The sequence below is a fragment of the Rhinolophus hipposideros genome (assembly GCF_964194185.1).
Source record: "Rhinolophus hipposideros genome assembly, chromosome: 4".
Taxonomy (NCBI): Eukaryota; Metazoa; Chordata; class Mammalia; order Chiroptera; family Rhinolophidae; genus Rhinolophus; species Rhinolophus hipposideros.
In genome coordinates, this window is record NC_138050.1 from 48,987,550 (window position 1) to 49,001,727 (window position 14,178).

General features: G+C 39.7%; 1 pseudogene across 1 annotated transcript; it reads left to right on the plus strand.

Moving 5' to 3' along the window:
* Positions 1-6,648: 6,648 nt before the first annotated feature.
* On the plus strand, positions 6,649-7,059 carry LOC308496965 (large ribosomal subunit protein eL32-like; annotated as a pseudogene). The gene has a single exon. The product of its transcript is annotated as a large ribosomal subunit protein eL32-like (transcript).
* Positions 7,060-14,178: the final 7,119 nt, after the last annotated feature.

The window sequence follows — 14,178 nt, forward strand, 5'->3', positions numbered from 1 at the left end:
TGCTTCATTAGACTTCTGTACAGCAGCCAATTTCAGGAGTGCTTTAAACAAGCCAACACAGGTCAGCTGTTAGCTGGGTGGAGGAGCTTCTAGAGAATTCTTCCCAGCTTAAAGAAACAAAACTTCAAAGTCATCTGGCTTGCTGCCTAGAGACACCTACAACTTTTGGCCCTTATAAGCAGGTGCTGTCCGTAGGCATAACTTAGGTCTTTCTGGTTGTGCAATAAGAGAACAATTGCTTTGGGCTGGAAGGTGACCAGCACAGAGAGGAGGGTGTCACTGGATTCATACCACCCCAACACTGATTTTCCTAAAAGTTCTACTCTAAGGTTAGTGGAAATTGTCCCCACAAATGGCACAGTACTCTTTCCCCATGTGCTCTCTTCTACGAATTTGTACAAACTTCTCCATATTTTTCAGAGCCACTAAAGGCTTTGAAGAGAAAAAGGAATATAGTAATTCTTTGAAATCCAAGGAAAGCAGTGGCAATCATCTCTCTAAGCTGGTTCCAACTATCTATCATATATGATATCACAAGCTATATATTTCAACTCATAATAACTATTTCATTTTGGCAAAGCATCATATATCCTTGGCTTCTTTCTTTTCCTGGAAGGTCTTTGGTTAAGAACAGACTCCAAAACAAAGGAATATGTACTCATCAGTGAGCTAGCATCTTATGGAAAGAAAAACAAGCACTGGGATTGAATGAAACCTGCAACTTTTCATTCTTATTCTGTAAGAACTGATATAATTTTCTCAGTGCTAAAGCCCTGAATGAATAATTTTGAACAGGAGTGGAATACTTGAATGGATATAAAAATAACACTTTTAGAATGGGGATAGTATTTTAAATTAGTAAAGTTCTTTCCTCTTTTACCTTTCTGAGTGCATGACCTTAACTCTAGATCTAAACATTTTCTGGAGAGGGCCAAATAGTAAACATTTTTGTCTTTGTGAACCATGCAATCTATCTTACAGGTACTAGACTCTGTCATAGTAGTGCAAAAGCAACCATAGGCAATACATAAATGAAGGAGCATGTCTGTATTCCAATTTTATTTATGGACACCTGAATAAAGACTACCATACATTAGTTATACACAAGACAAAGACCTCTTATTTACTCTGCACAACAAAGCTATAGCATGAGTTAAAAATTTACAGACTCACTACACTATATAGAAGCAATGTTTCCTCAAATAGAGCCTAATTCTTAATATTTAGGTACCTTTTACTCCATCTGCGAAACCACAGAATTAGAGAGTAATATTGAGCCTGTATTTTTACCATAATTTAAAAAGTAAGATGTAGAAGTTAAGAACACAGCTTTTAGAGTCAGTCAGATATGAATTCAAATCCAGACTCTGCAGCTTTCTTAGCTGTGTGATATTAGTTAAATAGAAGAACATTTCTGCATGTTTCTTCATTTGTAAAATATGCAAACTTTGTATGGAAGATTAAAAGAAACAACGCATATCAAACTCAACACATTTTTCATTATCATGCATAATAATTGCTCAATAGATGTTAACTCTATCATTATTCAGTAAGTCATTGCTAAATAACAATTTTTATTTTTATCTGTGTGGAAAGATTATCCATGATGTTGGGGTTCAATAGTCTATTTCATTGATTATATACCATTTTGTAATTAGGAAAATCACTCTAATATAATATCACATTTAAAAAAATTTGGAAGCCCTGTGATTAATTTGATATAATAATAAATGGATTATACAGTTGGCTCCTGGCAGGGGTGTATTTTCATGTTTCACTTGCCACTGTGACTACCTTTACATATCTGTGACTAAATGTTATTCGCTTGTACATGTGTACTTTTGCAATTAATATTTATTAAAGCATTAAAAAAAGTTCAGATGCCTTTTTTTCAGATGCAAATCTCATTAGATAGTGTTCAAGCAAATGCAATTTTAAAGTTCTTTTTAAAAGTTATTTGCTTTTTTAAAGGTAATACATGGTTCATAGGACAAAATTCAAAAGGTACAAAAGATTATGTGATGAAAAAGAAGTTTTCTTCGTCACCCCACTACATCAGCTATCCCACAGTTGCCCTCCGAAGAAGCAATTCCTTCAGGAGATGCAAACACTCTCACACACACACACACACACACACACACACACATTACATGCTGTTCTGCACCTTGCTTTATCACTTAGAATATAACGGAAAATTTCCATATCTCTCCATAACCGTATAGAGCTGCTGTGTATTTTTTAATGGCAGCTTAATAGTTCATCACAGGGATATGCCCCACATTATTTAACCAGCTCCCAGGGACAGACTTTTTGGTTGTTTCCAATTGTTTGTTCTTACAAGAAAAATTGCAATGGTGCCTTGTAACTTTTTATCTTCTTTATATCGTGATTTTTTTTCCTTTTTCTTCCAGCATGACTGCAAAGTGATTATGTGGGGCTTTCCCCAGTTCCCTGGCCCCAGACCTTAGCAAGTATGTGTGGAGTTACTGGTTCTTCCTCCAGCATTGTTGTTTGAAGTCTCCAGTTCATCTACTTACTCGGGTCCTGGTGGGAGCCGGGTATGTTATTAACCGTATGTCAGGGTGTGTGTGTCTACACAAGGGTGAGCACACATGTCCTACGCTGATTTCTGGGGCATGCATGCGTGGGAGGGAGCAATTCTGAGTGCAAGTGGCTGCTTGTTCCTCTCGCGGAGTGTGTCGAGCTGAGGTGGCGTCGCGATCTGTGGTACGTGGTTTTGGCGTGAAGCTCCTGATGACACCCGCCCAGCTCTGGTCGACAGACCTCCCCCAACCAAGGGAGGTATTTAAAGGTGTCTCTTAGAAACAGGCACTACCCGGGCAGCCTGACTCCAGAACAATGGGTCCTTTCAGCCACCCCTTTTAGATGTATGGTTCATCACCATGACAACCACCCCATTATTGAAAGTCAGAGCGGGTCCCGCCTGAGACACTCTCCTCCTGGGTTCCCCTCCCCCTCGGGCCCGCCGTATGGTGTGTGTGGCACCGGCAGCTGTTGTCAAAAGAAGGCACCTCTTTGTCTCCAGGGGATGAAAGACATTTGGTTTTCATCGCTACCCTTTCTCTCCGCCCAACATTTTCTCTGCGCCCTGCGCCCTGTCCCCAGAAGGTGCCCCTCGATGCTGAGAGCCCAGCCGGAGTACCCACCCGTAGCTTTGGTGTGAATTTCCTCTCGGATTCACTCATCCCAGAGCATTTCTGCTTTTGCCTGCAACTCTTTGAGTCACTAGCAGTCTCACTCTCAAGTGTAGTGTCCAAACTGAGGGAATTCACTTTAGAAATCCCGGGTTTCTTTTTTCAACTCTGCTCTCGGAGTTCTAGTAGAAGCCACTTCCCCCCTCAGACCCAACAGCACCACCTTCTGTAGCTAAGGCTCATTACCGAGTCTGTCCCCGTTGTTGGAGCAAAAAGCTCTTTACCACGCTAGTTTAAAAGTCGGGCCTGTTCCTTAGAATCAAGGACGAAGGTGGTTAACTATCTTAGGGATCGAGTCCCATTCAAACAGACACCTTCTGGCTGAAGAAAAGGCGACACAATTATATAAACAACATGAATTTAAATGTATTATTAAAATATTTATTTCAACGTTGTGTACTACTTTGAATGAATATCTAAATATGGTTTACTTAGTCTGTGGAGGAACTTTATAAAAATTAAATTTAAAAATGAGAAAACATCTGGGATTTGGGGTTCAAAGAGTATTGCCCCTGAGCCTATTCTCGGCACTAGGGATCCGAAGATTGGAACAGATGGTGTTTTCCAGACCTATTTGGAAGTAAAAATGATTACTGTGGTGAAAGAAAAAGCAGGATCAGAAGGAGAAGGGATGCTGTGGAGAAAAAAATGCAGAAGCTTGTAATTGCCAGTGGGGACAGAAAGAGAGAGAGACAGCAAAACTAGGTATATTGAGCTATTATGGACACAGAGACACATTTTAAGATTCTGGGTGGGTGGGAAAAATAATCACAGTATTCATAAAACATTATCTAATACTAAAAAAGGTAGATGCTAGAGGTAGAAATTTGAGGATAACTTCCAGATCTCATTGAGACTTTAAAAAAATATATATTGAAGTTTAAAAAGGACTTTTAAAAACCTTTGAGAATGCTGAAAGAGTGACAAGTAGAAGGGAAAGGAAGTTCAGCAGGTGACTGACAAGAGGTACATTTTTCTGGTCTTTGCTTCCATTTACTAATAATTACTTTTGGTAAACAGGAAGCAGCTAAGTCTGACACACGGGGAAACAAGTATTTGCAAAATGAAGGTGTTTTTTTTTAAATCTGAGAATAATTTTAATCTAAATAACTATCTAGAAATAATATAAGCATGTTACTCTGAAAACTTTTCTTTACAGTCCAACCTCCTTTCTTCCCCAGCGTTATCAAATATATTTTGGAGGAAATTCTGTCATTTTTTCTGTGAGGTTTGATGAATATTTCCCCGGTGCTTTTAAACGAGAGGCACATTAGAGCGTCACAGTTTGAAACTCTATTTAACTTAATGGTTTTTAAAAGGTGTTTAAGATTGTTAATAACAAGTAAAAGCAATTTTCCCTGACAGTAATACTCGGTTATATCTGTAGTCTGATTTTTACCAATAAATACCCAAAATTTTATTTTATTAATGTTATTGATAAAACTAGGTAGAAGTGTGCTCCATGGTGCTCAGGGGCCACCCTGGGGACTAAGAGTAGGCCAGGGAGGCAGAACTCTAGAATTCTGATCCCCGTGTCAATCAGAGCAGCTCTTCTTGATCTATTTTCTACGTAAGGTTTCATTTGTCTAAAAGATTTCCCTGCTAAAAAAAGAAAAGTAAATGAAGACCACTGTTACAGAAACTTAGAGTTGGAAAAGATCTTGGAGATAATTTACTGCAATCCTCTCATTTTACAGATAAGGACATTGAGATCCAAGGAACTTATCACGCCATCAGACAGATCATACCCTGTGCCCACTTGCCATCCTTACAGCCCTTTTAGACCAGAGCTGACCACATTACTCCCTCCCTGGCCATCACTTGCTGGACCTTCTTGTTACGATGAACATGTTTTTGTCTTGTCTTATTATTTTAACATATCTTGTTGACATTAAATAAAAGCTATCTCGTGGAGTTTCGCTGTTTTCTAGTCTGTCTTCCCTAAGTCCTTCAGTTACAGACTTTATGTAAAATATCCAATCTATTCATTGATTATTGCTGCTCTATTCATTGCCACTGTCTGTGGATAGCCTATGAGTTGCCTATCCAATATCCATTCTCCTGCCCCCCTTATTAACAGAGCCCTGTTTTGGGAGCTAGTGATGTGCCTGGTTAAAAACATTCCCAGGACCTCTTTTAGCTCAATTCTGAGTAGTAAAGCACAAGCTGGACTTCAGGAAAAGTTCAATAAAGGGAGCTTACTTGCTGGCTCATGTCCGTTCTGCTTATTGCTTTCCGTCTGGAATACAGCCTGATGAGTGGAGCCACAGCAACAAGAAAGTGAGCATGAGGATCGAAACTCTACTCTATAAACGGTGGAATGGTAAACTAAAAGAAGCCTAAATCCTTGTTGTGAAGTTGCCATTCCAGCCCTGGATTTCCTACCTCTTGACTTCTTATAATGTAAGAGAAAAATAAACCTATATCTTGTTTCAGCCAATATTATTTGTGTTTCTGTTGCATGCAGTGAAACGTAATCCCCACTGGCTCCTATTTAGGATAGGAACAAAGTAGGCTAGGAATTCAGTTTTATTGAATGATCTGTTTTTGAACACTTACTAGTTGCTCATATTGTACTTACATATACCATCACAGGGCTTATAGCATAATAATAATTCATTTACTCAGTGATGTAATGAGACATCTCCTCCCTTTACGCCCTACCCCTGGTTATGTGTAGACATATGTGTATGTCTCTTGTCCAGATACTAGGCCCATGTATTGCAAGACCTGAAATTTCAAGTGCTGCCTTGACATCTTTGAGCATCATAGGACCCAAGGGCCTAACTATGAATTTCCCTACTCTCACCAGATATATCCCAAACAGCAGTAAAATCTCCCTGTCTGGCTAGTTCCTTTATCAGCTGGACTAGTGTTCCATGCAGTGCTTAAACGAATGGATTCCACCTTCCTGTTAGCGCTCAAAATTATTTAAACAAGATAATTACATAGTCTTGCAGGAATCAAGGATCATCCCATCCTTTTGTCACTGCAAAGCTTAACTTTCACAGCCCCTGCTGGTTTCCTCTGTTCTAGGGTACAACCCTCATGAGGCCCTACATGGTGTGCAATGTCCTCCTCCCTGGTCTGTGAATATATGTCACTAATAAACTGCTGTCAATTTCACCTGTTCAGTGTTGGGTGTCATATATTTGGCTATCTTAGGAAATGGCCGTCTTATTTAGGTGGGGTTTGTTCCTTCACCAATAGAGTGCATAGGAAGTGATAAGAACAGCACATTTATTTAACAAACCTTCATTGTGGCCTCTTGGGTGCCAAGTACTGTGTTAGGCAATGGCTATAAGGGTTAGCAAGACAGACAGAATTAAGACACACATGCTCTAGTGGAGAAGACTGACAGAGAAATAAGACAACAGAGAAGTGCTTCCTCTGCGCCGCCTACGGAGGTGACACTGGTCTCCTACTCGGTATCATGGTTGCCCTCAGACCACTGTGAAGACCAAAACTGTCAAAAAGAGGACCAAGAAGATTATACAGCATCAGTCAGACCAGTATGTCAAAATCAAGCGTAACTGGCAGAAACCCCAAGCACCGACAACAGGGTGCGCAGGAGATTCAAGGCCAGATCATGATGCCCATCACTGGTTATGGGAATAACAAGAAAACAAAGCACATGCTGCCCAGTGGCTTTTGGAAGTTCCTGGTCCACAGCGTCAAAGAGCTTGAAGTGCTGATGATGTGCAACAAATCTTACTGTGCTGAGATTGCTCACAATGTCTCCTCAAAGAACCGCAAAGCCATTGTGGAAAGAGCAATGGCTATAAGGCTGGCCATCAGAGTCACCAATCCCAGTGTCAGGCTGTGCAGTGAAGATAATGAATAGACAGCTTCTGTGCGAATTGTGTTTTAATAAAACCATAAAATTCTTCCAAAAAAAAAAAGACAGGAAAGTAAATATAGTAATTACAAGCTGTGATGGGTGTTATAAAGGTTAGAAAATAGCCTGGGTGGCAGAGGAAAAGGAAGATGGTGGGCGGGGGGGATACATTTAGATAAGGTGGTAATGGAAGACTCCCTGAGAAGATCACACAAGTAAAACTTGAAAGAAGAAAGAGCTAGCTAAGACCAAGGGAAGAGCCTTTTAAGCAGAGAAAACCACATATTCTATGGTCCAGAAGCAGAGGAGAGGGGCGGTACGGCAAAAGATTCAACTGGAGAGATGGGAGGGAATCGGTAAAAGAGGTATGCCTTAGTCTGTTGTTGCTATAACAAAGGTACCATCGATTGGGCGGCTTAAACAACACATATTTATTTCTCACAGTTCTGGAGCCTGGGAAATCCAAGATCAAGGTGCCGGTAGAGTCAGTGTCTGGTAAGGATCTACTTCCTCATTCATAGACAGCCATCTTCTTGCTCTGTCGTCACATGGTGGGACACGCAAAGATGTTCTTTGGGCTCTGTTTTATAAGAGGAGCATTCACAAGGGTTAATCCCATTCATAGGGCCTCCACTTTCACGACCTAATCTAATCACCTTCCAAAGGGCCCACCTCCAAATACCATCACATTGGGCCTTAGAATTTAACATTAATTTTGAGGGGACACAAACATTCAGTCTATAGCAAGGTACTAAAGGCATTTGGATGTAATGCCATGGGAAGGCACTGAAGGGTTCTAAGCTGCAGATGACTGGTCAGAATTTTAAAAGCTCACTTTTGCTGCCATATAGAAATTGGATTGAAGGGGGTGAGGGTGGAACTGGGAGAATCTGTAAATTTCTTTGGGCGGTATGGACATTTCAACAATATTAATTCTTCTAATCCATAAGCACAAAATATCTCTTCATTTATTTGTGTCTTCTTTATTTTCTTTCCTTAATGTCCTGTGGTTTTCAATGTATCGGTCTTTCACCTCCTTGGTTAAATTTATTCCTAGGCTTCTAATTTTTTTTTGATGTATTGTGAATGGAATTTTTTTTTCTTAATTTTTCTTTCTGATAGCTGGTTATTAGTGTTTAGGTATGCAATCGATTTTTGTGTATTGATTTTGTATCCTGCAACATTACTAAATTCATTTATTAGTTCAATGACATTTTCGATGAGGTCTTTAGGGTTTTCTACATATAATCTTATGTCAGCTGCAAAAAGGGACACTTTTTCTTCTTCCTTTCCAATTTGGATGCCTTTTATTTCTTTTTCTTGCCTAATTGTTCTGGCTAGGACTTCCAATGCTATGTTGAACAAAAGTGGCAAGAGTGGGCATCCTTATCTAGTTCCTAATCTTTGAAAAACTTTCAGCTTTTAGCTATTTAGTATGATGTTAGCTGTGGGCTTGTCATATATGGCCTTTATTAGGTTGAGGTACATTTCTCTGTACCTGCTTCGTTGAGAGTTTTTATCATAAACGGATGTTAAATTTTGTCAAATGCTTTTTCCTGTTATAGGCCTTGGCAATAATTTCTAAATCTGACACAAAAAGTAAAAACAACAAAAGCAAAAATAGATAAGTGGGACTACATCAAACTAAAAAGCTTCTGCACAACAAAGAATATCATCAACAAAATGAAAAGGCAACCTAACTGAATGGAAAAAAATATTTACAAATCAAAAATCTGATAAAGGGTTAATATTCGAAATATATAAAGAACTCATACAACTCAATAGCAAAAACCTAAACAATTTGACTTTAAAAGGGGAAGAAGATCTGAATAGACACTTCTCCAATAACACATGCAGATGGCCAACAGATATATGAAAAGATGCTCAACATCATTAATCAACAAGGAAATGTAAATCAAAACCACAATGAGATATTACCTCACACTTGTTAGAATAGCTATTATCAAAAAGACAAGAAATAGCAAGTGTTGGTGAGAATGTGGAGAAAAGGGAACCCTTGTGCACTATTGCTGGGAATGCAAATTGGTGCAGCCACTATGGAAAACAGTATGGAGATTCCTCAAAAAATTAAAAACAGAGCTACCATCTGATCCAACAATTCCATTTCTGGGTATTTATTCAAAGAAAATGAAGACACTAACTTGAAAACATATACGCATCCCCAAGTTCATTGCAGCACTATTTACAATAGCTAAGATATGGGCAAAAACTAAGTGTCCATCCATCAATGGGTGAATGGATAAAGAAATTTTGACATACATGTATATATGTCAAAATAAATATTATATATTACTATATATATATGTGTATATATATATACATATATATATATATATATATATATATATATATATATATATATAATGGAATATAATGGAATATTCAGCCATAAAAAAATCTTGCCATTTGTGACAATATGGATGAAACTTGAGGGCATTATGCTAATGAAATAAGTCAAACAGAGATGAATACCATATGGTTTCTCTTATATGTAGAATTAAAAAAACACACAAACCCACCTCATAAGTGTAGGTTATAGGCTGGTGGTTGCCAGAAGAGAGGGATGGGAGGGTGTGTGGAGAAATGGGTGAAGGAAGTGAAGATAAATAAATAAAGTACAGGAATGAATTATGGTCATATTTGCCCTAACTGCTCATCTTAGGATTATAAATATACTTTTTTCCTTTAAGCACATATTCTAAATCCAAGATAATTGGTCACTATTATCTTTTCTTTCTCCACATGCCTGTTTACAATGAGGTCTTCAAAGGGGAATAACCATAGGCATAAATGTTTCTTTTCATTGTTTGCACAGTATAGATGTTCAATAAATATTTCTTGCTTACATAAAATAAGGATAACTTCTTAAAATAAAAAGGAAGGCAATCATATAAGTTCACATATTGCATGATTCCATTTATATGTAATGTCCAATATAAGCAAAGCTGTAGAGACAGAAAGTAGATTAGTTGTTGCCAAGCGCAGGGAGTTTGGGGGAAAATGGAAAGTGACTGCTTATGAGTACAGGACTTCTTGGGGTTATGAAAATGTTTTAAAATTAGATTATGGCAATGGCTGCACAATTCTGTAAAAATACTAAAACCATTTTAAAAGGGTGAGTGGAATATATGTTGTATCTCAATAAAACTGGTTTTAAAAAGAATAAAAAACAAAAACGAGATCTCACTTTTGCTGCTGCATAGAAAATAGATCGAAGGGGGATGAGAGTGGAACTGGGAGGGTTCTCGTCTTTCAGGCAAAGGGCAATGGTTGTCTGGACTAGGGTGGTGACAGTGAAGTTGGAGAGAGGATGGTTTCTTGATATACCTTAGAGATAGAATCAACAGGGTTTGCTTCTGATTAGAAGAGGGGATGAGTGTACTGGAGGCCTTAAGGATAATTTGTGGGTATTGGTTTGAGTAGTTGAATGAATAATGATATCATTTACTAAGATGGAGGAAACAAGGTAGAGTAGGGCTGGAGGAAGGAACAGATTTGAGAAGGAAACTCAGAGTTCCTTTTTGCCCTATTAGGATGTCTGCGAGGCACCTAAGTGGAGATATCAAGTGGGTAATTGGATATGAGGGTCAGAAGGTGTGTGAAGAGGTTGAGGTTGGACATATAAAATCAAGAGTTGTCATCGTTAAAAGAGTTCTTACACACATGAGGTCATGAAGGCAAAGAATGTAGACAGAGAATGGAGGAGTGTCTAGTACGAAGCCATAGAATAACGCCATGCTCCTGAGGTGTCAGTGGGGCTTCACAGTTGGATGTTCCTGGGGTTCATTGTCTAGGGAAAGGGCCATTTGGTGTAGCAATTACTTTCCTCAGGAGACTAGAATCAGTCGGCCAGCCTGAGTCTACCAAGAGAAGAGTGCTGCTGTCTTCTTGTCAGGCAGGGTTTGGATTTCAGGAACTTGAGATGGTTTTGCTCAGGCTCCTGAGTAAGAGGATTTACAGAGAACCTCTGCCACCTGGAAGCAGGTATGTGTCCCAAGATACTCTGACTACATCACATCTTATGAGCTACATTATTACTTGCATGTTACTCTTTCTGTTCATCACGCTTTTATTATCTCCAAGATTTCAGACAGTTTTTGTATAAATGTTCACGCATGTCTTTGCTCTGCTATGGGAAATTTAACAAAAACTAGTGTGTCGACACTGGTGTTGAAGAGTTAAAGGGATATCGAGCCTCCCAAGTCCAGCATGGTGGACGCAGCAGCCAGTAGTGGGAAATCCCTAAGGGGACGATGGGTCTCTTTATCGAGAGTAGGGATGTCAAGTTCAGGTTCTCCTCTCCACAAGAACAGGTTCCTTTCTTGGACAGCCTTAAAGGAGCTGATTTTGATTTTTTAAGGGGAGCTGGTCTTTAGATTTTCCCTCCATATTTAATTATAAGCTCCTTGAAGACATGCTTTAATTTTTTTTTATCTTCTTAGTGTCCAGGAGGTAGTAGGCCCTCCCCCAAATGTTAGTTTAATAGATGGATGAATGTATATAAGGCACTGAGACATATACACTACGGTTTCCAAAAGTTTACAATCCAGTTATGGTGATCAGATTGCATACAGGAATGCAAGGCAGGTGTCAAAAGCACTGTAGGTTACACGAAAGAGCCGTGAAAGGTTATTTAATCACAGAGGAGGGAGAAATTACTTCCAATATGTGGGTATCGTGCTTGGGACAGACTTTGTGGAGGAGAAAACATATGGCTAAGCCTTAGGGGCTGGAGAGAATTCCCACAAATAGGATGAGTAAGAGATGAATGCATGCCAAGGAGAAGGATCAGTGAGAACAAAGACATGGAAGGTAGGCATTCCATTTCTTCATCTGGGACCAGTGATGAGGTTGGATGCAAAAGTAGCACGCATGGACAGAGGAGGAAGTGTCAAAGCCAGGAAGTGTGTTGGGCTCCCATTGCAGAGCCCCTTTAAAATGTCTTTTTCAGTTAGCAAGGCCACTGTTGTCTCACATGCCCACCCCCCAAAAAATTATTAATTAATTATCATTCCCAACGAAGCTTGATAGCTGGGATGGCGTTTCATGATAAAAAAATTTCTCGGCAGCCAGGGCTGTTCAACATGGGGATGGTGTCAGTGGCAGCTTTAGAAAATATTTTCCTAGAGAGTTTTACACATACAACTAAAATAGACTTACCATTTGTCGATGATTTGTTGTGGTTTCTCTTAAAACCACGAGAATTTACTATACAAGCTCCCCAATTCTATGTTGCTTGATTCAACTCAACAAATATTCGAGTGTTGACTGCCACATAACCCTGGGCATTGCTATGACTGAACTCATGCCATCTCTCCCTGTCTTCATTGCTCCTCTCTGCCAGTGACCTCCCTCTCAACAAATGACACTTCCATCCACATAGTTACCCATATCAGAAACCAAGGAATAATCTTTGATTCCTCATTCTTCCTCACCACTCACTTTCAATGAATCCCCAATCCCTATCATTCTACCTCCAAAACACCTCTGGAACTTGTTCACTTCTCTCCTCCAATGCCCCATCTTGGTTGCAGCCACTAGTGTCTCTCAGGTGGATTCCTGCAATAGTTTCAATGATCTCCCTGCTGCCAAGCTTGACCTTCTCCAATCCATCCCATATGCATGGTCTTCACTGCCCCATTTAACATTTCTTCAATGGGCCCCCAGGCTTATAAGAGAGGCAGGAGGTGTGCACTCTGAGACAGATTGCTTTGATCTTCCTGTGTGCTTGAATTACAGCTCAGCTACTTACCTGCTTACTTGACCTTTGGCAAGTTACTTAAGGGCTCACTGCAGTTTTCTCATCTATAAAAAGGGGATCATAACAGTAATTCCTTTTAGGGGTGTTGGGAAGATTAAATGAATTTGGATCTTCCTCTCCTCTATGAACTCTGAAATTTGGAGTGCCCTGGACTCCCTTAGTCACTTCAACTCTTTTAGTCATGCTCACTGCCTTAGTCATCTCGGTTGGTCTCACAGATTTAAATATCCATATACTGATAACTCCCCAATTTATATCTCCAGCTCTGACCTCTCTCCTGAACCCTAAACTCATATATATCCAGCTGCCTTCTCAATATCTCCACTTGGATGACTAATAGAGCTATAGATATATCAAACTTATCACGTCCAAAACTGAACTCCCGATTGTTTTCTTCAAACCTGATTCATATATAGTCCTTTTTAATATCAGTTGATGGTACTGTCCTTCCAGAGATTCAGGCTTAGTCATCCTTCATTTTTCTCTCGTTACTCCCCATATCCCATCTATAGGAAATCCAGCTAGTTTCTCCTTCAGGCTGTCTACAGAACCTGACTGCTCCTCACACCTCCATGGTCACACCCTCGCCCGATTAGGTTACTCTCACCTCAATTACTGCAGCAGCCTTCCTACTGGTCTCCTTCCACCCTGGCCCATTTACAGTCTCTTCTTAACCTAGCAGATTGATAAATGTAATCCGGTTCCCCTCCCTCGACCCTGCAAACTTATCTCCTACTTTACCTCTTATTTATTCTACTCAAGCCACACTATCATCCTTACTGTTCCTGGGACTCCTCAAGCACGCTGTGATCCTAAGGCCTTTTGCACTGCCTATTCCCTTTACTGGAATGATCTTCCCCCAGGTATCCGGGTAGCTAACTCCCAAGTCTTTGCTCAAATGGATCTCCCTTTTGTTTTGTTTCCATTGCACTTATCACCTTCTAACATAATATATACTTTGTTTATTGATTATTATCTGTCTGTCCTCATTAGAATGTAAGTTCTACTAGAGCAAGGATTTTTGTCTTATATTCACCGGTGTTATGTATCCAAGCTTTGGAACAGTGCCTGGTACATAGAACCTTCTAAATATTAATGGAATGAATGGACAGTGCATGGTACATAGTGCTTTATAACTATTAACAATTATTACAAAGCTCCCCACCACCTGGCTCCAACTTGTCTTTCTCATCTTATTTTAGGGGAAAGAAAAAGAAAGTCTGCACTCTTTCTCCCATTCTAACTCAGCCATCGTTCACTCTCTCATCTTTCGAGCTTTTCACACGTGCTCTTCTCTCTGTCCTTCCACCCCAATGGGAATCCTTGACTCTAGGGTAGCCCCC